The following is a 25,938-nucleotide window of genomic DNA, read 5'->3' as shown; positions in this document are numbered from 1 at the left end:
AGGCCCCGTTTTTCAGCAAAAGCCTAAATATTTTGGAATTGTTTAAGATAATTGTACATATTTTTATATTTTTAAAAACTTGCTCTATATGGAAAATTATCTCGGAGGAAATAAAAGAGTTTAGTAATTATCTATAAGTATTTGATATTTTTAAGCGGGATATCAGTGCGGATGAAAGTTTTATTGAAGGAGACGAATACTTTTCTCTTTAACGAATTGCATAGTTTGCTTAGATAACAATATAACTAATATGTAAATGTATTTTAACATAACTTGACAGTAGTTCTGTTGGATGTAGCAACCAATTGCTATTACGTAATTGGCTATTTAACAAAAAACTTTGGTGTACTTGATATAGTCCATAAGTACGTCGCATCTTATTTCGCTTCATTCTGAAACGCTATTATAGTATAACTCCCATAATATTATGTTCATATTAAAAGTTAATCCAATATAAAGGTAAATTCAGTAATAAATTGATAGTGGAATCCATTGATGGATTGGTCATCATCCATCACCAGGCGTCACAGTTATTGATGACCAAGTGTAAGAAGCAACCTGAGTGTTAGCGTTACATTTGCTATTTCAAAATCCATTTAAAAAAAGATCATAAAACATTTTATTCAAATCATATAAAAAATGAAATCAGTCAAAAGAAAATAGAGATACTAGTTTTAAGGTGTTACATTGTTGTTATGATGCCTGACTTTGTCACAACGCTCTGGTATGTTATTTTAAGTATATTGTAGCTATGTGTTTGTTTAGTTATTCACCTGAGTCAGAGATCAGATTGCGAATCTTGAAACGCAGCTTTACTGATTTTTTTTTATCTCAGGATGATAGCAAAAGTCCGGAAAATCCTATTTTTCCTTATAATAATTGCCTCGTCAAAAACAAAAATTTAATCAAATCACATCTATATTTTATATTAAAAGAGAACATTCAAGCTGTACAATTGAACAAATACCTGGACGAGGAAAAGATTTCTCCTCATACTCGTACGTTAGCTGGACGCACCGGTTATTGCACGTGGATAATCCTAAATTGGTTCGCTAGCGAGTAAGTGGAAATCGAAATATTGGCGAGTCGGACATTGTTTTTAACAAAAAGTGCTAAATTTGTTAAGTGTAGTATACAATTAATTTTACTATAATTTAAATTGTTACGTTACAGAGTAAAACACACTTCGAGAGTAGTTATTACCATGCTCGTAATATACGTTAAAATCTAAACAAACAATTTTGTAAGTAACCGAATTATTAAAAGATATTTATATAATAGTATTTTAGTACATTATTAAAATTATAACGAATATTAATTTATTAATTTTCTTACCAACTTATTAAAATTACTAACCTAACCACAGTAATAGCTGCAAATTTTACTTTGCTTTTCAACAAACGTAGAAAAATCCGAAATTTATCGATTAAAAATAATCAAGATCAATGACAGAGCGATTGCGAATAAGTAAATGGCTTTACCAACGTTAAAGTATATATACTGAACATAAGTTGTGTTTATAATTCGTTTGACCATTGAATTCAAAAGAATGTCAAAAACAGTTATAAATAAGAAAAGGCATCATGCATAATTTGGTATGTGTTGACTATTATAAAATTCATCAGATTAAAACCTGCTTATAATATGAGTAATATACAGCCCAAATGAAGGAGAAAATGGTATCATAGAGCCAGAAAGCGTCGATGACATCAGTGAGAAGGCGGAGTTTGGCTATTAGAGGTGGTGGTCAGAGCGAATACTCTTCCTTCCGTTTATCGTTAGGGTTCCTTCATTTTTCGTTATAATATCTTCGTCTGAGCATCTTTGTTGCAATCCATTGTATACACGTCAAATTTATATTTTGTATAACTCATTTCATAAGATTTTAAGATGTTGTATCTGATTTTTGTGTTTATTCTTGAATTTAATCTATGAATTGAAACTATAGTTGAGGATCGTAGGAATAAAATAAATTCGAAACTTTAACTTATTATTTCGTCTACTTAAATCTTAACTCTACAATTAATTTCAGTGCCAACGACTTAATGTTTGGATGATGTTTACTTTTTCGACGATTGTCAGTTTGTATATAAATGTTACGTTGCAAATATTTAAAAAAAATCTATTTGTTATAGATAATATATTCATAACCTGCACATACAAGGACCTGTGCAATATTTTAATTATACGATATAATGTATGCTTTGGGTTTGTATCTTATTCTTGTCAGGAAGGCATCATAATTTCATTCTTATAAACATAGAATAAAATTAAGATATTCTACGAAATGTCATATTGAGTCGTATCATTAGATGTGATTTTCAACAGGTATATTAAAATAAACTATAAATAATTCCACAAACATAAATAAATAACTCTTTTTTTACTAACATATCAGTCATAATATAAGCAAAATGTATTAATTAACATACGTAAAAATAAATGTATCATAAAAACGTCAGCAGACCTGCGTGTTTAAGTAATGTTATGTATCATCCCTTACTACTTAAGTGATTAGTTTACTAGAAGAATACGGGCTTGCAGTTGCTCTATTTAATGGTTTTTAATTATTGGTCATGTCTTTCACCCTCATCATGAATATGTACGATAAAATAACTTTAGTAATAACTATAACAGCCGTTACTAACAGAAATGGTAATAAACCTGCGGCTGTGACCAGTGTAATTATAATCATCCCCTCGCCACTTAAGTGATCAGTTCTAGAGACCAGGTTAGGCAGACGGTTACTCTCTTTAATTGTTGGTTTTGTATTCCGCCCCTTCCTAATAATATTATAAATGCGAAAGTGCCTTTGTTTGTTGTTATTTTTTCACACGTAAAATACTCAAGTGACTTTGCTGAAATTTTACATAGACATTCTTTAGGTCCCCTGGATTAATTATAATTCGAAAATTCCTTCAGGTTATGGCCCACTGGTCTTTAAAGTAGCGAAAACTGCCACCTTGGTCTCTAAAGTGGTGTTATATTAATTGAATGATCATGACAAATTTAATAAACCGTTCTGTGAAAACATTATTTATTATTTTCAATTTGTTTACATTTACAGGGAGTCAACTGAAATGAACCGTGGAAGACGGAGTAGTTCCCGTAAGAGCAGCTTCTAAAAGATGTCGTAATGAATACTGGACAGCAGAAGCATCAGAGTATTTTAGCATACACTTAAGTGCGGGGGATAATTGTACGTCTGCTGAAGTGTAGTTAATGAAGTCTAGTCGATAACAAGTAGATGAACATTAAAGAAGATGGAAGAGGTCGGCAGAGTTTGAGGATGGACGTCAAGTATAGATAAGTGAAGAGCACAAGAAAGCAATGCCTTGGAGCGTCTCAGGTTACATATATAGTGAGTAAAATGTCTAAAGGAAAACCATACATAATTTTTCAGTTTTAGATTTGAGCGTTTAGGTGAGTACTAATCTACTTTATAAATTGTCTTATATGACATCTTTGATCCATGATATATATTTTCTAGATCAGTAAACAAGGAAAAATAAGCTACGGAAGAAAAAAAATCATGGAGGGACTAAAATACAATGTTCATAAATATGCACTTTGTGGCTTCAATTCTTGATCGTGGCACAAGGGCAAACTCAACATCGGTGTCGGAAATATAGTTCACTCTAACCAGCAATGGTTATGTGTAACGCCTACTCAACTGCGTGAAAAACGGCGGGAAAGTACTAGCAGTGCAGATATAAAAGAAAATGTAGCCTACAATTTACTAGACATTTATAAACTGTTATGGGATCTATCTCAGTTCTCTTTTGAAAGAATTAAGCTTATTTTCCTTATAAAAAATAACGCAACATCAACTATCTAATAAAATATATTAACACCGGAGTAACATTGCAATAACCACAAAAATACACTTTTAAACATATTTTCTAGGTCGTGGCGTGAAAGCAAACTTAAAATTGGCGTCGGAAATATAATTCACTCGAAACAGAAGTGCTCGTACATGAGTGAGATCTACGAAATTGCGTGAGAAGTTGCGGGTAACTGCTAGTCTTGCATATGTAAGATAATGTTACAGCTATAAAAGCCTGTCAACAGAACTGTCAATAAGCCTGTGGCTGTGGCCAGAGTAATTACGATCATCCTTCGCCACTTAAGTGATCAGTTCCATAGACGAGGGCGAGCTTGCGGTTACTCACTTCAGTGGTTGTTAACTATTGGTGTCATTCTGCTTTCATAACTTAAAGTGTCAATTATTACGTCAATTATCACGCTCCTCATATTGTGTACACATTGTAAAAATATCACCCACATATAGGTATGTATATAGTTACTTGTCAGGCCATTAAAGGGGTGTAATAATGTTACACTGTTTATTTACATTGGGTTAACGGTTGAGGATATTAAATTATAAATTTTAATTTTAAATGTTGCTTAATAATAGATGTATTTAAAACATATTATAACAATCCTAGTAGAGAGTGACTGTATGTCACATTTAAAAAAAATATAAACTTTATTTTTCAGGCCTCAATAATAAGTCCAAAATCAGATAACATGTTTGAAAATACACACGCATGTATTTTTATTATTGATTTTAATACTTTATGGCGCACCAATTAAATGATTCCGTGCAATATTAAATATCGTTTACAAATAAAAAGCAACACAGACCAAATTATTATGTTTCATTCTTGCCTCTTGATTGTTTTAAAAGCATTGTTACATATTAGGAGACGTGATACATTTTTAGAACGGAGTAATTATATCACACAAGGACACGCCCAACCATATGAACCATGTTGACGCGCCTCTATAGTCAGTATTAAATTACTTCCGTATCGATTTCTAGCTTCAGACCTTACAAGCAAGTAACACTGACCTTAATTCCTTAAAGGTCAGGAAGGAAATTCCTTAAAGGAAATAAGTTATAATAAACTGTAATATTCAAACGTTAAGTCCAAATTAAACTGAACGTGATTAGTAACTTGTAAATCTACTTTTTCCAATTGGTAATATTAGTGATTTAAATACTATAATAATAAAATGTGTAGTATGTGTATAAATGATCTTTTAAACTGTTATATAAGCAATGTCAATTAAGTAAATGACGTGTTTTGACTCAATGCTGTAGTTTCTTGATGTTCTCCCATCTAGAACATAATTGAGTTATTAGTTTCTCAGTTTCCTTACTGGAAAATGTGTCAAACTTTTGTAAATCCTACAAAACTCAAAATATTTCTTCTTTGAAGGAGTAAAATAGTTGGTAAATATGTGAATGTATGAAAAACTATTTCTGATACGTTTTGTGCCTTTTAATAAGGTATAATAACGATTGAGTTTTAAAATGTATTTAGTTTAAAAATATGAAAACTTTAATATGTTGATGCTCACTGTTGCGCAGTTCCCATATTCTTTTATTGTTTGTATACTTTTTGAGGTTTATGATGATATTTTTTTAAATATTTAATATACAAAGAGTATAAATAGAACGATTATGTCAACATTGTATTTGCCGCGTAAACACATACAAACTTATATGTGGAATGATTCCTATAGATTTTTATAAGTCGTGTAAGAATTAGATTACACTATCTGTCTCTTAACAGTACCTTTTTATGTGAATGTTGAGTTTTGCTTCAGTTCACCTTCCTCTTAGCCACAGACTCGACTCCTGGAATCTGGAGTTTCTGAAGAGATCTTAAACACGTTGGCGACTAACAAGCTCAAAATAATTCTTAAGGTTGTTTCGACAACATAGACACCTACACTGATAGTTTAATATAGTGTAATATCGTATAGATGAAGTGAGAGGCTTCGCTACCACTCAGCCAATAATATATTAGTTTTTAGTACTGTAGGATCTTTTTCTTCTCTTAGTACAAGAAGCGGAGAAATTGAGTTTAGTTCTACAAGGGTCATTACGCTGCTTTCGCAGTCACAGGATATTCTGGACGGATAAGGTTGGGTTATTTGCCGCCTCCTGTCAAGATCCCAGAGAATAATTTTGGGCATTAATCTCAGTCATGTCTCCTTGAACGAAGGAAAGGCCAGCTCTGTGGCAGCCATTGCAGTCAAAAGCAGGCTGAGTGGGATGCTCTTATGTCTAGGACAGTAACTATGTGTATCACTTAGGGGCTCATTAATATATTACACCAAATAATGTATTTGATATTATACAACAAATTAGGTCACCAAATCTTAATGTTTATTTATTAGCGTTTAAGGTTTCTAATGTTCGCTCAGTTCGAATAACTATTTTAACATGTAAAATTTTACGACTGATATGATATAAATATAATAATTTCTTCTCATCCTTCAAGCAAGTGATAATTACAAATCATAAGCGCACAAGTATTGCAACTTCGAGCTATCAGATTGCGCCTGCAGTTTGATTGAAAGCAAACCAATTACGGTAATGATTGTTTACAGTCACAACATTTAATCGATTGTGCGATTAATTGAGGCTAATCACTACTCTACCTGGCAGATATTGCATACAGGTACGCGGTAACCAATATTTTTATATTCTTCTTATGGGTATACATGATGGTAACGATAACATAATAGAATCATACATTTGTAACGGAATTGAGTCTACAAATGGCGTTGTGTAGACGTAAAAAGAATTATAAAATTAGCAATTCAGTTTTGTACAAAAACAAGAAATACATCTATTTAAAATTCCACATACATACATATTTTAAGTCTAAACAGATAAATTATCCCGAAAAACATTATTAAAATACATCCCAAATTAAAAGATGGACAATAAAGTACATTTAAATATAAGTCCGTGAATATTTAAATACAACTTCGGTTATACTTGTGTGTATGTTTAATGTACAAGGCATAGGGTTTATTGTCGGAGAAATGATTAATTATCACCGTGTAGGGATACATGATATACAGAACAGTTTTGGTGTGCATGCAGGACACGTAGTAGATCTCAACATTCAGCAGTTGGAACATGTTACACGTCTGAGCTAAATAATGGAATTCTGACCTCACGTGCTTGTTCTGGGTTAAGATCTAGATAGAAAATTCTGATGGTACAATTCACTAATACAGAGTTGTATTTTGTTGGTGCAGATGTATTCAAATATATTTAGAAAATAAATAATCTAAACGTTATAATTACGAAACTGAGCCCAAATCTAGAATATGCGAGACAGAATTAGTAAATATAAATAATTTTAATTTCAAAATGTCAAATAAAATGAATGTACAATTATAACAATACAGTTTTTTTTGTGCCCTTCACTACACATTTAGAACAATACAGTTTTGTGCAAACGTCACAACACAGTTATAACAACACAATTTTGATTGCACGTCACAACACAGTTATAACAGTGCAGTTTTGTGTACACACCACAACACAGAAAGACAAAACTTCTATCCGAGCGTACGTGATTCTTGACAGAGATTTTCCATACAACGATAGTGGCATCCCCGTCAAAACTGTAGTAAGCCTTCACGATCAGATAAAGCCTCAGGTGCGCCTTGAAAACTTTCATATTACGAGATTTATTAATATATTCCTGCATTGAGCTAAATATTTTTGGACAGTGTATAAATACAGCGACTATTTTAACAAACATAATCTCAATTTTGATATATTTAGCTTGGATTTGTTTCGAGTATTTTAATTATGTTTTAGTGCAGGAAGACAAATATAACTGTGTGATGTGAAGTGTGTGAAACTATTACTAAGGGCAACGTTAAGACACAATCCCATCTGATACGCTCCTGAGTACCTAGACCCCAGACAATCCTGAGAGTCCTCCTCTGCACAAAACAGATGCCTGGTCCACCCAGGACATCGATAGTCTCTTGAAGTTCAGCAAATTTGATAGAAAAGGTTTAGAGGGGACATAAGTAGAGACCCTATGGCCTGTATGCAATACACAAAAATCGTTTCACCAATTTCAGTCTGTTGATTGTTTAAAAAAATACGTGGTTAAAGATACAAAGCAAAAATCTTAAGCAAAACTAGACTTATTTGTAATTTGTGATTATTATTCTTCGAACTGACTGTGCCATATCAGGTTCATCGTATTCAAAGTTGAAGGAAATTTTAGAATAATGTATTATTTCTTTCTTTTAACTTCGTAAAGTTCATGCTTCTTCTAAAACTATAAACAGTAAATACTATGTAGAATAAAGGAGCGGGTGCTCCAATTGAAATTTTGTTTTGTTCTGCATTTAGTTAATGGTTATAATAATCTTCGATTACACTTTAGCGACATTATGTAATTGTTCAATTTGGTGATACAAATATTATTACATTGCTGAAAAATTATTACACAAAGACTTTCTTAATAAATAAATATTTTAAAATAGTATAAAAATCTATAATTATTGTTTATATCCAATAAATGTCTTGCATAAATAATTTGCATCTGTACATAATCGGGAATCAGTTGCCAGTGGCGGTAAGGAAACTGTTTACGGGAAAGTGACGGCAGAAGTAGAATTGAAGTCGCTCAAGTGTTGAAACTTGCGGATGCCGAGCTCAAGCACAATGTCGTCTGATGAGTTCTGGGATTAAATGTACCACGTCAACCTCAAGAATCAGTTGAATTTTAATCAAATCCTGTCATTTTTGCCCGCCCATAGCTCTTGCAACATTTTTGTCATAAATCAACACGAACAGATTATCAAATTTGAATTCAATACTTTTAATTTGTGGTGAAGAGCCTTCAATAGGAATGAAGTGTTTTCTAAAACAGTGACTTGCAGAATTTTTGATGTCATAAGTTTTATATTTGATAGGTTACCCATAAAAAATTAAATTAATTCAAGGAGTTTTTCCATGAATACTAATATTATTTAGCTATAGTTGCCTACACATCAGTTTCTGCATTTGTTTAATTTGACTTGAATCTAGATATTTGAAGTATTTCTCCTGCTAGGACGTGTAAGGATTTTGTTCTATATGGAATAAATATTTTTGTTCATTTTGAACAGATTATACACTATTTGGGACATTTTTTGTGTTTATGACACATGCTCAACTGTACAACAATGCTCTGATGTCCAACAATGCTCAGATGTACAAGAGTGCTCAGCTTTACAAAAATGCTCAGATGTACAACAATACTCAGCTGAACAACAGTGCTCAACTGTACAACGATGCTCAAATATTTAACAATGCTCAGCTGTACAACAATACTCAGCTGTACAACAGTGCTAAACTGTACAACAGTGCTCAGATGTCCAACAGTGCTCATATGTCCAACAATGCCCAGATGTACAACAATGCTCAGATGTACAACAATACTCAGCTGAACATCAGTCCTCAACTGTACAACAATGCTCAAATGTTAAACAATGCTCAGATGTACAACAATACTCAGCTGTACAACAGTGCTCAGATGTCCAACAATGCTCAGATGTACAACAATGATCAGATGTACAACAATACTTAGCTGTTTAACAATGATCAGATGTCCAACAATGCTTAGCTTTACAAATATGCTCAGATGTACAACAATGCTCAGTTGTACAACAATGCTCAGATGTCCTACAGTGCTCAGCTGTACAACAGTGCTCAACAGTACAACAATGCTCAAATGTTAAACAATGCTCAGATGTACAACAATGCTCAGATGTACAACAATACATAGCTGAACAACAGTGCTCAACTGTACAACGATGCTCAAATGTTAGCAATGCTCAGCTGTACAACAATACTCAGCTGTACAACAATGCTAAAATGTATAACTGTACCGTAGTTGTAATTATTTATGCTGATTCGCGGTAGGAAGTAGGCTCTTTTGTTAACTAGACGCGGTGCGTGGACATTGTTTGTTGGTTAGACCGGTACATCAGCTGATCGAGATGTCTACGGTGATACGTTCACGAGCCGGTTCCCGGAGAGAGGGGGACCAGAGTTGTAGTATTGAAGACAGCGTACGGACGTCCACTAGAGAAGCGGTAGTTCTTCTTCTAATCCTATAGTTTGGATCTAGAGTAATTCTTTTAATCGGGTGTAAATTCAAATCAAGTTATTAATTTTCTTTAGTTCGTTTTTAGTTTTCCTATCAGCCTCCATAGTCTTCAAAGTGGTAAGTCCCGTACCAGCGTTTAGTTAATATCTTTTATTTTTATACTGATGTTATTAAATATGTAAAGTTTCCCATATTACAGAGTCTGAGAATTAGTTCAATTTTGAAGTTTTGTGAATTAAATTTTGCTCGTAAAGTTAATATCAAGTTTTGTGTTATATTGATTTTTTGAGTATTTTGAGAAGATAATTTTTTATTTTATTTTGTTAATTTAAACCTTTTGGAGAAGTATACATTTTTAGTTTCATTTTAATTTTAATTATTTTTTGATCAGACTCTTAATTAGATTTGATCGACTGTGAGAAGTTTTTTGAAGAAAATAAAATTTAAAGTTTGTAAACTTTGTTAAAATTTTGGGTGTGAACTTTAATTCGGAATAAATCAAGTATTTCCGAAAACTTGTTTTGATTTATAAAGTATTAGCTCCAAAATAATATAATATATGTACTATAATAACGGTACATAATTTGCGCCACTCTGCTCTTTCCTTTTGAGCATAAACTTGTACAACAGGTTATTTACAGGAAAGAACTTGTAAACTTGCATAAACTTGTCGGATTCCTGCAAGTGTGTATAACTTGTATAAGTCTTGTGTAAGACTTGTATAAACTTGAAAATTGTGTATAAACCTGTATAATCTTGTGTAGTGTGTAAGACTTAGGACTTAGAACAGTATTGTGTTGCTAGAATATTAGATTTATTTTTAAGTAAATTATATTAAAAATAAAATGGAGCTAGCGCATGTGGATCTGTTACTCAAAAAGGAATTAATATTTGAAATAAAATTTTAGGGGCGGAAATGCTTTTAAAAACGACACCGTCAGAATTTTAGAAAAATTTCGAGGTCCCTTTTGAAGTTAAATATAAGGGCCAGTGCTAGTAACCGGAAAGGTGGTATAAAATAATTATAGTTATAGTAGAAAAGGTCAAGAACAATGAGGGCAGGAGATAGGAATATTGTGAGAGCTTCCTGTGTAAATCTTAAAAAGGTCCGCATGTGCCCAAGCTGGAATAACCCGGCCCGTTGTAAAAGTGTTTGTTTGTAAGAGTACATATCATAAAGTATTATTATAAGTGAACCTGATAAGTGAGAACAAAGTGAGCCTGATAAGTGAAAGTATTTATGACTCGATAGTAAAGAAAGGACTGGGAAATATGATTGAACACACTGATATTAAATGCTTATCGGAGATAATAATGACATATTGATCCTGGTTAAATGTGTTTTTAAAAATAAAGATAGCTTGTTTTTCTTAGAAGGTGCATATTACAAATTAAAATTTAAATACGAAAAGTGAAATTTGAGAACTCTATAAACATTAGCCCGCAGCACAGGTCAGTATGTTTTATTTTCAGGAAAATTATATTGTCGAAAAGGAACAGAAGATGGGTCTAAAACGATAAAATTGGCAATATAATTCATTTCTAAATTAACCTCAAGAATTGATTATATATTTATGTATTAATTTGGCCCAAAACATAAAACAAGTTAAGTATGAGAGTCCAGTAGTTTATTATAATAGTAAAAATAAATAATGGAATATAAAAGGGTGATGTGACGACGTTTTTATTACAGCAAATTGTATGGCTAACCAATGAGAAGTCATCATATAAAATGCCAGTGTAAGTGTGTGATAGGGGTGTTGTAAACCATGTAATTTTCAGGGACAATGAATGGCATAAATGGTGTATGAACATAATACACTAAAGGAATTATGATTCTCTTCCCTGTTCCTTCAAATGTCGAAGGACAGGGTAATATTGATTTAAATCACTATAAGAAATTATTGTGTGTAAACAAATAATTATTGTGCCATTGTAATCCCTGTAAATTTATTGTATTGTAATTAACAACATATGGTAATGGTTTACATTCGTGACACTGGCGCAGGCGTACAATTAAGAACACCGTGAAAAACTAACAGCCATACAATTAGTTAATATCTTTTATTTTTATACTGATGTGATTAAATTTGTAAAGTTTCCCATATTAAAGAGTCTGAGAATTAGTTCAATTTTGAAGTTTTGTGAATTAAATTTTGCTCGTAAAGTTAATATCAAGTTTTGTGTTATATTGATTTTTTTGAGTATTTTGAGAAGATAACTGTCGTGCCGTACCTGGCACGACTGGGCGTGTAGGGTAAGAATGTATTACAAAAACATTCAGTTAACACAAAAGTTTATTCAAAATTTGTCATAGATGGCAAAATAGTGATTACAAGCGATAAAAGAGCATACAAGTTCAAAACAATAAAATTAAGATTATAAAGTTATAAAACTTACAACATACTTAAATAGTCCTACTAAAGAAAAACCTTTAACTCAAAATACTAGATATTTAATAAAAGGCGCGCTTGGAAGTAGGGTCTTTGAGAGAGACTTGAGAATTTTAGTTAAGTTATTATTATAAATTAAATGTTTATACTTTAAACAACATGATGTCTTGGCAAAAAGTGAATGACGGCTATTTGTCTAACATCTGGGAGGGTTTACTTACTTGTTCATTACGTGCTGTCTCATCAGGAGCTCGACACCGAATCATATAAAATTATGCTTTTCGGCTGGGCTTGGGATCCTCCCCACTTCTATTACTCTACTTAGAGCTTATTGGTTAGTTCATGTGCGTCATGTATTAAATGCCCATAAATGGAAATGGTCAGAGTTGGACTTCTAGGATTGGTTCGTGGTTGGAGTGGGTTTATTGCTCTACTTTTAGCGTTATCATTTACCCGCTTCCGTAAGGAATGTTACTGAGTTATATTTTCTTATGGGTAAAAATATTTTGCTCTAGTTTATAAATTTATTGATAAAGAAAATATTAAATTATTTTAGAGACATTTTATAATAATTCATTGGAGTTAAATTAATTTGGGTACTAGGCAACAGCACTACATTCGCCCCAACAAAAGGGAAAATCATACCTGAAGGGTTGATTTTTCCAATTCTGCAACATTTAAGTTTAGTTTGTAGGTCTCATATAAATCAGGTTTGAATTGCGTTTTGATGTTTCCAACACATCACATTAGTGTTAGTAATTGCGTTGGTAATGGTGGTGGTACAGGTGTGATGTTTCCAGCTCGGTTTGGTACGGGTTCTGATGATGGGTATTGTAGATCGTCATTATCATCGAGATGGTAGTAGTAGAAAGCTCTGATCGCCATTACTGAGAGCAATATGGATATCAGCAGCGTCAGCAATATGATTCCAAAAATGAGGTAGTATACTGCGTCGTCTTGCATCGGTTGTAGGTGCTTGGATGTAGTATTGAAGCTAGTAGTGGTATTCTTTACAGTTTCCTTAATTCCAATTTCGATGAAAGATGGCGTTTGAAAGATCATGATGTTTGCACTAGACACTTTGGTTGATGCAGTTGTAGAAATCTCTTGACTGTAGTTCACGATGCTGTTGGTTGTTGATTTCAAGGTTTCGTCTTCTTCTCAGGTAGGATGCAGGTTCAATGGGTACAGGCAAGTCTGTTACCAGGGCTGATTTGGTTGTTTGTCGATGAAGATGTTGGTCGTCTCGTTCTAATTCAAGGTTGTCCAACGAACTGTAGATTCCAGGGTATGAAAATGGTTATACTTCAGCCAGTATGTCCAGGATCTGTGAACAGTGAAACCTCTCCCAAGATGTTAGCCGTTTATATATAATTTTTTTTGTCTAATTTCTTTAAATTTGTATCCAGGGTTAGTGGTTTTCGGTTACATTAATTTCATTAATTACTTAATACATATTTTATGCTAATCTTCTGTACATACAATTTATTTTATGATACTAAAATGCATTAGTCATAAACAATATATTTTGTTTTGACCCCTTGTTGAATTGTATAAACATTGATTTGTTTAAATATAATTACAAAACATGCGTCAGATAGTGGTGAGTATCGAGAAAATAATTTAACAAATTACTTTGCAACAGTTTATATAAATTTTATTCATTTTTCTCTTTATGTCTCTATCGCTTTATTGATAAGTGCTTTGCGGTATAACGGTACTTGAGGTTGTGGTGTTTTGCATGCGGTTTGTGTTATTTCAGATACTCTAGTTTTGCTTTCACCGCGTAACGATGTGGGTCGAATTTTCCTTCGATACATATACTGTGATTCCCCCGTCCACTTATTAAGAGTGGTTCCATGTTGTGGTATCAATCGATACAGTGACCTTAGAAGTAGAAATTCACACGTATCCATTCGAGAGTGATTCAGGTGATGAACACAACGTATGATATGGTTATGTTCTAAGGTAAGGCTCTTCCTTTCTTTTAGAACTAAATGGTATTACATGTTTACGTTGGTTACAAAGGAACGCTATTTGTTTTTTTTATATATATTATCTAATTATGGTTCTCTACACCGTGACCTGGTTCTTAAAGCTGGTCCATCATCAGGAGATATCTGTGGTTGTATTACTTCTCCTCTATCAGGTTCTCAATCTACATCTCTTGGGTCGTCAGGGGTTTCATAAACTACACTTTCCTCCGATTCAAATTCCACGGGTTCTATTTCGTGTACTATGTCGTCAACAAAAATATCATCTACCAAAATAGGACCGTTAACCCAATTTAAGTCTCCCGTTAAGATTCCATCTGATTGTAGGGTTTCATACTTGTCTAAACTGTTTCCTTCCTCAACTATTTCGGTTCTTTTTGTATTAATATTGTTTTCTTGTTTTATATCTGGATTTAAACATGGCTTTAATCTATTTACATGTAAATTTGTAAGTCTACCGTTGATATCAATTTTGTACACTAATTCGTTTATTTTGTCTACTACTACATGAGGTCCAGACCAATAGCGTTTAAATTTTGCTTGCGCTCCTTTCTTAATATCTGGATGATAGACATAAACGGTACTACCTACGTCAAATTGTTTTATTTTCGTGCCTCGATCATAATATTCCTTGTTCTTTAATCTTGCTTCTTCTGTTAATTTCGCTGCCAATTCGTTTGCCTCTTTAATTTTATCCGCTAAATCTTCCACTGGCGTTCCCGTGTCGCTCGAATAAGTATAGTCATCGTCCAAAGGAAGTCGCATTTCTCTACCGTGCATAAGATAAAATGGTGATTGCTTTGTGACAGGATGCTTGGCATTCCTGAGTGCCATCAGCACATATGGAATATAGCTATCCCAGTTTCGGTTGTCTTTCTTAACATAGTGGGACACCATAGCAGCAATTGTACTATGTTGTCTCTCACACAGACCGTTACTCATAGGATGCATAACAGTTGTCTGTATTTTAGAAATTTTAAGTAACTTACACACTTCTTTAAAACAATTTTGAAAGGAAATTTGTACCACAATCCGTTAGCAAATATTTAGGTACGCCTAACCTAGTAACTATGTTGGTGACGAATGCTCTAGCAATCGATTCAGCTGTTTGACGGGTATCGGTACTGCTTCGACCCATCTGGTTGCGTGGTCAATAAATGATAAGAGGTAACGATTTCCATTTTTCGTGACCACTAATGGCCCAACTATGTCCATGCTTACCATATCCATGGGGACTTTGACTGTGTCAAAAACTCCCATAGGTGCGGTGTATCTTTTACCCGGTTTCCTGAGGTTACATGAATGGCACTTTGTGACATATTCAGTAACATCTTTATGCATACTAGGCCAAAAGTATTGTGCTTTTATTGTGTCCAGTGTTTTCTTTATACCAAGATGTCCACTGAAGACACATGAGTGATGAGTTTCTAACACTTTAGTGATCATCCCTTGAGGGACCACTAGTTTATTTTCATTGTCATCTTTGATATACAGTAAACCATCTAAATCATAAATAAAATTTTGACTTTTTCCTTTCTTAATTTGGTTATTTATCTCAATACAGAAGGGATCTATGCGCTGTGCTTGTAACACGACATCGCGAGATCAAATAGGTCTACTGATTGTTCTTATTATAGACAACGCATCGGCTGCCTGATTAAGTTTACCTTTTCGATGTTCTACTTCAAAATCAAATTCCGAAAGTTTGAGAGCCCATCTAGTCAAACGACTGTTAGGGTCCTTAAGTGAAAATATCCACTTAATCGCGGCACAATCCGTTCTGAGTGTAAAATGGTTGCCATAGAGATAACATCTCCATGCTTTAGTTAACATTACGACCGCAAGTTGGAGAGTAGTTCTGCTCACTTTTTGAAATGGTCTTGGAGAAATAGGCTATGGGCCTCTCTCCTTCCTCATAAATTTGTGATAGTATCCCACCTACGCAATACAGACTTGCATCACTTGTCACTATAAATGGTTTATCAATCTGTGGGTACGCTAATAACGGAGGGGTAGTAAGTGCTTTTCTCAAGGCCTCAAAGGCCGTATCCTGTTCTACTCCCCATACAAATGGTCGATCCTTACGAGTCAAATCAGTTAATGGTTTAGCAATTTCCGAAAATCTTTCAACGAATCGCCTATAAAACGAACATAGACCGATGAATGAACGAAACATCCTTAACATTGCGCGGCACTGGATAGTTTACTACAGCGCTTATCTTATCAGCTTCCGGACTGATACCACCAGTACCAATAACATGACCTAGGTAATGAACCTCTTTTCGTGCGAACACACATTTCTCAGGCTGACAGACTAGATTAGCTTCTCTCAAACTTTAAAATACTTCCCTCAAATTTGTGGCATGTTCCTGGATGGTTCTACCGTACACTAGTGTGTCGTCCAAGTATACTAAGGCACCTGATCCTTTTAAACCCGAAAGTACAGAATCCATGACTCTTTGAAATGTTAGTGGTGCTGAGCACAGTCCAAACGGTAATCGTTTGAATTGATATAGCCCTTCTTCAGTTACGAAGGCAGTTTTCGGCCTGTCTTCTTTTGCGACTTTAATTTGCCAATATCCGCTTCTTAGAACACATACAGAGAACCATTGGCATCCGCCTAAGGCATCAAGAGTGGTTTGAATTTGAGGTAGTGGATAGGAATCTTTTCTGGTTACGGAATTTAAAGCTCGGAAATCTACACATAAGCGCCATGACGGTTTATAGTCTGGTCCAGCATCTACAGGGCGTTTCTTTAAAACTAAAACTATAGGCGCACTCCATGCACTGTCACTCGGTTCGATAATATCTTTTTCTAATAAATCATGAATTTGGTCCTTTACCTCTTTCTTATGTACCTGTGGCAATCGGTAGGGACGTTTCCTGATTGGCGCGGCATCTCCTGTGTAAATGTTATGTTCAATTTTACTTGTGCAACCCAGCTTCTGCTTACCATCGTAAAGTACATCTTTGTAATCTAATAAAACATTACGTATTATCTCTTTAGACTTACCTTCCAAATGAGCAACTTTTTTCTCTATTAACTCGTTGGCGTCAACTACTTCTTTTCCCAAAACGGCAACTAATATGTCGGACTGCGCCCCGGAGTCACCTTCGAACTCCAAACACATAGTTCCATCGGGCTCTGTCGGAGGTACCGTGGGCCGTCGGTCCTGTACGCCTACCTCCTTTGAGAAACTCAACTCATTCACACGAGGGATAAGAAGTTCCCGACTTCTACACGCCTCTTCGACCACACACACATTCACTCGTTTCTCATCATCAAAAGCAGGGGCTGCTATGGCCACTCGCACCCCTTTCGTTAAACTCAAAATCTCTTTGCTCAAATTTACCAGCTGGTATACTACACTATAAACCATGGTATTACCCTTAACACCAGGTTCCTTAAAAACTTTACTAATCACGTGCGCTCCGTGCAATGCAGAAGTATCTAACTCGACTGGGTGTGCATAAACCATATCCGGCGGGCTGAGGCCTCGGGTATTAGGGAACGCTTTCAGTATTGCCCTAAACCGAACCTCACTCGCGGGATCAACAACTAAATTTTCCGGAAGAACAATTTGCCAGAGTACTTCTTCCCCAGGGTTCAGGTTAGCTACTCCCTCCCCCTCAGAAAAATTCTCTTCTTCCTCCTCGCCTTCTGAGTCTCCTTCAAAACTAATATCATTTTTTCTCAAATTTATAATAGCTCCCAACTGTCTTAATATGTTTAGACCTAATATTCCCTCATATGGTATTTCTATTTTTGCTACTCTAAAAACTACTGTTTGGCACTTTCCTGCTACATTTATTATCATTTTTTGGATTCCTGAAATTTCTAATGGACTACCCGTCACACCCCGTACTGTAACTTTGTCAAAATCTGGAAGCCAAGGTTGGCTACTGACGCCCTCTTTTAACAATGATAAAACAGCTCCAGTATCTACCAGTAAAGGTACTTTTCTATTTTCTATTATTCCCTCTACTATCAAATATCCATTAGTGGTGGCTATTATACTAGGTACGACTAACTGTTTTACTCTATTATCTGGCCCGATAGGAGGACGCTCTTTTAGGCTAACGGACCCTTCCTGTTTTCCGAATGCACGTTTTGTTTTGAGCATTTATTTGCATAGTGACCTTTTTTCATGACATTTGTAACATTCTACATTCAAATTGGTACGTCCATATCCGGAGTTACTATTGTGACAATTTACCCTAGAACTTTGACCTCTATTGTTGAAATTTGGATATCCTACTCTCCGTCCTTGATTGGAATTATATCCGGGTTTTGGCGCTCTACACTCTCGTGCCATGTGACCGGGTCTATTACAATTATAACAAGTTACCAGGGTCGCAAATACGGGTTTAGGTTCTCGAACGGCCTGACTACGATCGTCTGCTGATACCATGACAGCATAACGGACCGCCTCATCCCAGGTTTCGGGAAATTTATGCCGTGTCACCTGACCTGTCATTCCACTGAGTCCATGAAGGAAAGCATGAAGCATTCGCATTTCTGCCTCCTCGTGCACAATCCTTTGTTCAACTGGGTCTACTCTGTGTGATATAGTGAGCACGCCTAAACGTCTAACTCGATCAGCGAAAGCTTCCACGCTCTCACCTTTTTGTTGCTGAGCATTGGATAGATTTGAGTAGTGGTATTGCTGTGTATGTTTCTCCGTAAACCGATCTATTACTGATTTCTTAATGTCATCATATATTATGTCTTGACCCGAATGTTCTATGAGTGTGGATATAAATGTCGCGGCAGGACCCTTTACTTTTAGCTGTAATACTCGGACCATGTCTTCCTTCGACCAACGCCCAGTTCCTGCGGCATTTTCAAACAGACGGAAGAAGTCTTTTACAGATGGTCCAGAGCCATCACCTCGGAATACTTCTACCAGATTTGCTACCGATAGATCTATCAGTCTAGTTGGTACGGCTGGTAAAGGTTGGTCATTTTGGACTACCGCTGGATTTGGGTTTGGTGCTTGATTCTGATTCCCTTCCGCATTCGGTCCACGCGCCCCTGGTGCAGGTGCTCGATTATTATTCATAATGAGTGATTTTCACCCTATAAATGTTATATTATAAAAAAGTACTTCTTCTAAGTAACACACAGCTAAACGACGAAAATCCACAAAAAACAAGTCCGCAAATAAGTAATCCTGTTATAGCAAAAATAGTTCCACAAATAAAGAAAACGGAATTACTACACCAGCCCATAAGATTACACAAAAATCACTTTGAATTTAATCCAAAAAATCAATTACTAGTTGTGTCACTTTAACTCTTACTACGTTACTTTCGTTTGTGTAGTTTGAATTCCCGTTATTATATTTTTCTATTATTCTCTGAACAAGGCTCCTGAGCAAAGATTCACAGCCGTCTAATATTAAATCTGGGTTACTTACTGGAATATAATAAGTGGCATCTGCCTGACTCATTACAGATAAAAGAACTATTCTAAACGTTTTATCATAATACCACGTCCTGTTTAGATTACTATTGTTTAAATGTCTGGTGTGTAGTTTTATTTTCTATCTTAAGAATATCGTATATCGTTTCAACTGGTCCTGAAAATGCAACTTGTTTCGCTTTTAGCCCTGACTGGTTTGTCTTAATAGGTACTACTGTGGAAATAGATTGACTAATTTTCTCGGTTTGTTGTACGTGTTCGTAGTGTGCTGTTATGACCGCAGACCGCGTTCCAATCTTTGTAAATAGTTCTGACTTAATCTCTACTCTACTTGCCGTAGAAACACCCGGTGGTTGACCGAAAGATCTTTTTTCCATAAAAAGTTCAAAGCTATCCCCTTTTTGTTTCTCTTGTCCGATATCCCCACTTCTAAACTTTCTAACTTTTGAACCCAGTTTTGAAAACAATGAAAAATTAGTTTTATTAGAGTCTTTCCCTAAAAGCTAGAATCACATATGATTTTCTAATAATAATATTACAAACTTTGTAATTACTTTTCCGCAAGAATGTCTCTGCTACTGTTTGCAAATTTCTTTCACTTGTAAAGTGAACGTTTTTCGATACTATTCTATACTATAAGTCCTGTTATTAAGAGGAATCCCACTTCTGACACCAGAAATATGTCGTTTCAAGTTTTGTGTTATATTGATTTTTTTGAGTATTTTGAGAAGATAACTGTCGTGCCGTACCTAGCACGACTGGGCGTAGGGTAAGAATGTATTACAAAAACATTCAGTTAACACAAAAGCTTATTCAAAATTTGTCATAGATGGCAAAATACTGATTACAAGCGATAAAAGAGCATACAAGTTCAAAACAATAAAATTAAGATTATAAAGTTATAAAACTTACAACATACTTAAATAGTCCTACTAAAGAAAAATCTTTAACTCAAAATACTAGATATTTAATAAAAGGCGCGCTTGGAAGTAGGGTCTTTGAGAGAGACTTGAGAATTTAGTTAAGTTATTATTATAAATTAAATGTTTATACCTTAAAAAACATGATGTCTTGGCAAAAAGTGAATGACGGCTATTTGTCTAACATCTGGGAGGGTTTACTTACTTGTTCATTACGTGCTGTCTCATCAGGAGCTCGACACCGAATCATATAAAATTATGCTTTTCGGCTGGGCTTGGGATCCTCCCCACTTCTATTACTCTACTTAGAGCTTATTGGTTAGTTCATGTGCGTCATGTATTAAATGCCCATAAATGGAAATGGTCAGAGTTGGACTTCTAGGATTGGTTCGTGGTTGGAGTGGGTTATTGCTCTACTTTTAGCGTTATCATTTACCCGCTTCCGTAAGGAAAGTTACTGAGTTATATTTTCTCATGGGAACAAATATTTTGCTCTAGTTTATAAATTTATTGATAAAGAAAATATTAAATTATTTTAGAGACATTTTATAATAATTCATTGGAGTTAAGTTAATTTGGGTACTAGGCAACAGCACTACATTACTTTTTATTTTATTTTGTTAATTTAAACCTTTTGGAGAAGTATACATTTTTAGTTACATTTTAATTTTAATTCTTTTTTGGTCAGACTCTTAATTAGATTTGATCGATTTTGAGAAGTTTTTTGAAGAAAATCAAATCTAAAGTTTTGTAAACTTTGTTAAAATTTTGGGTGTGAACTTTAATTCGGAATAAATCAAGTATTTCCGAAATGTGTTTTTGATTTATAAAGTATTAGCTCCAAAGTAATATAATATATGTACTATAATAACGGTACACAACAGCGCACAGATGTCCAGCAATGCTCAGTTGTACAACAATGCTCAGCTGTACAACAACGCTCAGCTATTTAACAATAATCAGATGTCCAACAATGCTTAGCTTTACAAAAATGCTCAGATGTACAACAATGCTCAGTTGTACAACAATGCTCAGATGTCCTACAGTGCTCAGCTGTACAACAGTGCTCAGATGTCCAACAATGCTGCGCTGTACAACAATGCTCAGCTGTACAACAATGCTCAGTTATCGAACAATGCTCCGCTGTACAATGCTCAGATGTACAACAATGCTCAGTTGTACAACAAGGCTCAGATGTCCTACAGTGCTCAGCTGTACAACAGTGCTCAGATGTCCAACAATGCTCCGCTGTACAACAATGCTCAGATGTCCAACAATGCTCCACTGTACAGCAATGCTCAGCTGTACAACAATGCTCAGTTGTCGAATATTACGTAGCTGTTTACATTATTAAATCAAATATTATGGATCTTGATTGGTAGAGTCGCATCCAACATGTATACGCCATCTCGTAATTTCTGATTCACGCGAAAAATTGACAGAATTCGAGCTGTCATTGTTTATGGTATAGCAAAAGCTTTTACCCAATCGGTAGACAAATCAGCTATCAACAGGATATTTGTTTGCCCTCGTGAACTCCTTGGGTATGGTCCCATAAATTCGAGTGTGACTATTAAGAGTTGATGAAGAGCCTTCTGGTTACTGGGTTTTTTTTGTAGTTAGTGCTGTGATGTATTGACGCATATAGAAAAAAAACGCCGTCGCATAGCCTGATTTGTCTCCGTAATTCCTGGGTGGCCAGCTTCTACGACGAAATTTTATTTTGAATGACTTCTTTACTGCAATGTTTTATAATTACTTGAACTGAAGAAGTTTTATTCATACGAGACGAATATTTTTATTGTTTAGCGTTGAAAATATTACCTGTTTGGTCATGGTCGCCAATGTTTTGGCCACTCGCAAACCAAACATTTTAATAACCAAGAACATCTATTGGTAACAGCATTTATTCACTGCAACTTTTAATCACAACACAATATTACAAAATATTGCAATCGCAAGAACAGCCAACGTACGCTCAGTTGTCCAAACATGCTCAGCTATCAATATTACTCATTAAAACCCATTAAAGTTTGGGATGTTACCTTAATAATAACGATTATATGTCAACCCTACGCCCAAAAACGATGTTACATCGCAGAGCTTTACGCCCGGGGCAACCGTATAATTTTATATTACAAACTCACTATATTGGTAAATTTATGAAGTAATATAGTGTCTCAATTAAATTATGACTCAATCTTTTGAAGTATAACAGCTAAGTCTTACTTGATATCAAACTAAAGAAACCATACGCCCAAAACGGTGTTATGACGACAAGCTAAACTCCCGAAGAAGCAGTGGTTAGATAATTGCTGTTACTAACTCGCTCTGTCGGCAAGTTATAGAGGTTGAAGAGTGCTGATTTAACATCATTATAATTCACACTTGTGAAATATAGCAGCTAGGTCTTACTTGATATCAAACTACGCCTAACAAGTTGTTACGTTGACAAGAATAACTTTAACTGTAACGGCGGTTCGATAAATATTATTTTTAACTCGCTCTGTTTTATTTTAAAACTTTTACATGTTTGTAGAAGTATTGGGTGTCAAAAAAAGTCTCCTCAACACACTTTAACTTGTTTCCTCTGCGAATATATAGCAACATCGTGTACAGTCGTTGTTTTTCTAAGAGAATATACTCGATTAAAGAAACACAGGGCTGTAAATGTCAGGGCACTATGGCACATAAAGCTGCGATAAAGCGATAAAATAGGCGACAGTGCGGTAAATGTATCGCAAACGGCTCCAAGTATTGGTTGAACATTGGAACTGAACTGCTTGAATGGCATTTGGGAGCGTTCACTGCATTTTGTTGTTGGGGTTTGGGGAAGAATATAAAAGACAGCAACATGGAAGACTACACTATTGCACCCTTGTATACAGTATATTATACTGATATTCTCTACTTCCTACACCACGTCAAAGACACTCATCTGTTACAAAATTGTACAATATAATATTCACTTCATACAAATATTCCAGCAATGTTAGGCATTTCATTTATGGTAGAATATTTCCTGGGTAGTTTTGAGGACTTCGGAGTAATGAAAGAACCCACCTTACTATAAATTGGTACAATGGAGTATAGCAGGATTCGGCAGAGTGTAACGAAAGATTTGTCGCTCAGAAGGACAGACTCATATACTTTGACTCCAAAATCAATTCAGTTCTTGTGTAGGCCGAGAGGAACCATGTGGGCAGTTTAGGGCTCTCATTTGACGTTTTGAAACCAATACAGTTTCTTCTTTTTCGTCCCAAAAGAAACCTTCGTATCAAGTTTCAAATTTCTAGGAGTTTTCTATGAAGAGTTATCGCATACAAACAGACAGGCCATTGATTTTGCGTGCCCAAAATCAATGCAGTTTATATTAGACAATGATGAAACAATCTAGCAAATATAGAAACCGCGATAGGAATTTCTACCAACCTATGCGTCAAGTTTTCTAGAACCTGCACACATGCAGAATATAGTCGAGGAATTCTAAGCTTAGTAATGAGTAACACTAATGGGATTAGTTTTTATTCCAGGGGTGGAATATTTTATGTGAATGCCATTGGCACATTGTATCGGGTATGGTGTTCTTTTACTTTTTTTCCTTCTAAAATCAATGAACTTCGTCCTAAAAATTGATGGAGTGACTTCATCTAAGTCAGTACTTAGTGGACCTCACCTTTATAAATTACGATGAAATCAATCAGACATCTTCTTTTCAGATTTATACTCATGGTTAATTTATACCAGTTTTATAATTCATTTATACCAGTTAGAAAATTCCTGTAAACTAACACAAGTACCGTGGGATTATTTCATAGCGACGTTGTACAAACCAAATATTACAATTTTGTGCAACATCACGTTATGGAACAGAATAATTATATAGAAAAGTACAGTATAACATAACATTACCAAAAAAAAACACCCAAGTTTATCGAACCGCATAACCAATACATTGCCTCCATTGTTTACTGAGGATAGATCCACACTGACCCGACCCCCCCCCCCCAGCCATCCACACATAGAAACTCTCAGAGGACAACAAGCTGTGTTTGGCAAGGACAGCTCCTTTGATACAACTAAAAGGCACTCGTTGTCTTCTTGTACACACTTCCTTTACAAACCGCCTGACAGTGATAATGTCCTGTTTTACAAAGTTTTCTTACTGAAATACTTTTTATTGGTCATACTATTATAGTTACCACTTTAAACGTAGAATTATGATGAAGCACTTGAAGCATTTTAGAACAAGTAAGGATAGTATAAGACTATAAATAATTAATAGTACATGAACATTACTAACGACATCGGAAACTATTCTTGTGGAGTACTTGAGTAGTATATTTATACCGGTGAATGGTCTGCCAATTTAATTAAATGATCCAAATTTATACTCTCAATAAGTAGTAATGTTAGTAAAGCCGGTCAATGAAGGGACTGGAAGACTTGTATTTCTTCTGTCTGTCAGTACTATATTTCGATAAAGAATTGAGCTATAGACTTTATGGAAGCTCTATACATGCAACAATTCGTTGATGGTCCATAGGATTTAACTAAATGTTAGCAAATACTTTTCTATTGATCTTCCCTATCTAATTTCAACCCTAATTATCAAGATAATATTATAAGTTTCCCTATGAAACAACGAAAAACTATATCGTAGAATAACATTGACACGTCAAAGACAAACCAGCAGCAGCAGTAAACATTTGGCTATATTGTAGCTGGAGATACCAGGAACACTGTGGTACCAACGAAAACTTCAGATCTAATATCAAATGTTCTTTACTGGTGATGCTACAATGTTTGATTGCGTCTAGTTACGAAAGTTTATAATTTTCTATACGGAATTTTGCCTATGTAAAGCTCAAATATTATAAATAAATATACTGCATTCTAATGCCAATAAATCAATAAATACAATTAAAAAATTGTGATCAAAACGAGTCTTTAGCCAACGGGGGGAACACACACAAAGGACTCGCCACAAATCTTTAGCCAGTTCTAGGGTTGAAACATATAGGCTGGCATACAAATGTTCTTAGTTTATTTTGCAACCATAATGCACCAAATCATCGTATTCCTTATATTTAAAAACCAAAGCAACAACTCCTCTATAGATTAAGGTTGTACTGATCATAGAGGGAGAACCAAAAGTACTTACACAGTTTAGATTTGAGATCAAGCTTAAACATATCCAGCCCATTAGTAACACTTTTAAACGTCAAAGCCTTGCTTGATTCATTTCATCGGGTGTCAAAAATATTTAGGTTATTT

Source organism: Homalodisca vitripennis, chromosome 6 (genome assembly GCF_021130785.1).
Source record: "Homalodisca vitripennis isolate AUS2020 chromosome 6, UT_GWSS_2.1, whole genome shotgun sequence".
In the NCBI taxonomy this organism is placed as follows: Eukaryota; Metazoa; Arthropoda; class Insecta; order Hemiptera; family Cicadellidae; genus Homalodisca; species Homalodisca vitripennis.
Note: the sequence above shows the minus strand (reverse complement) of the source record.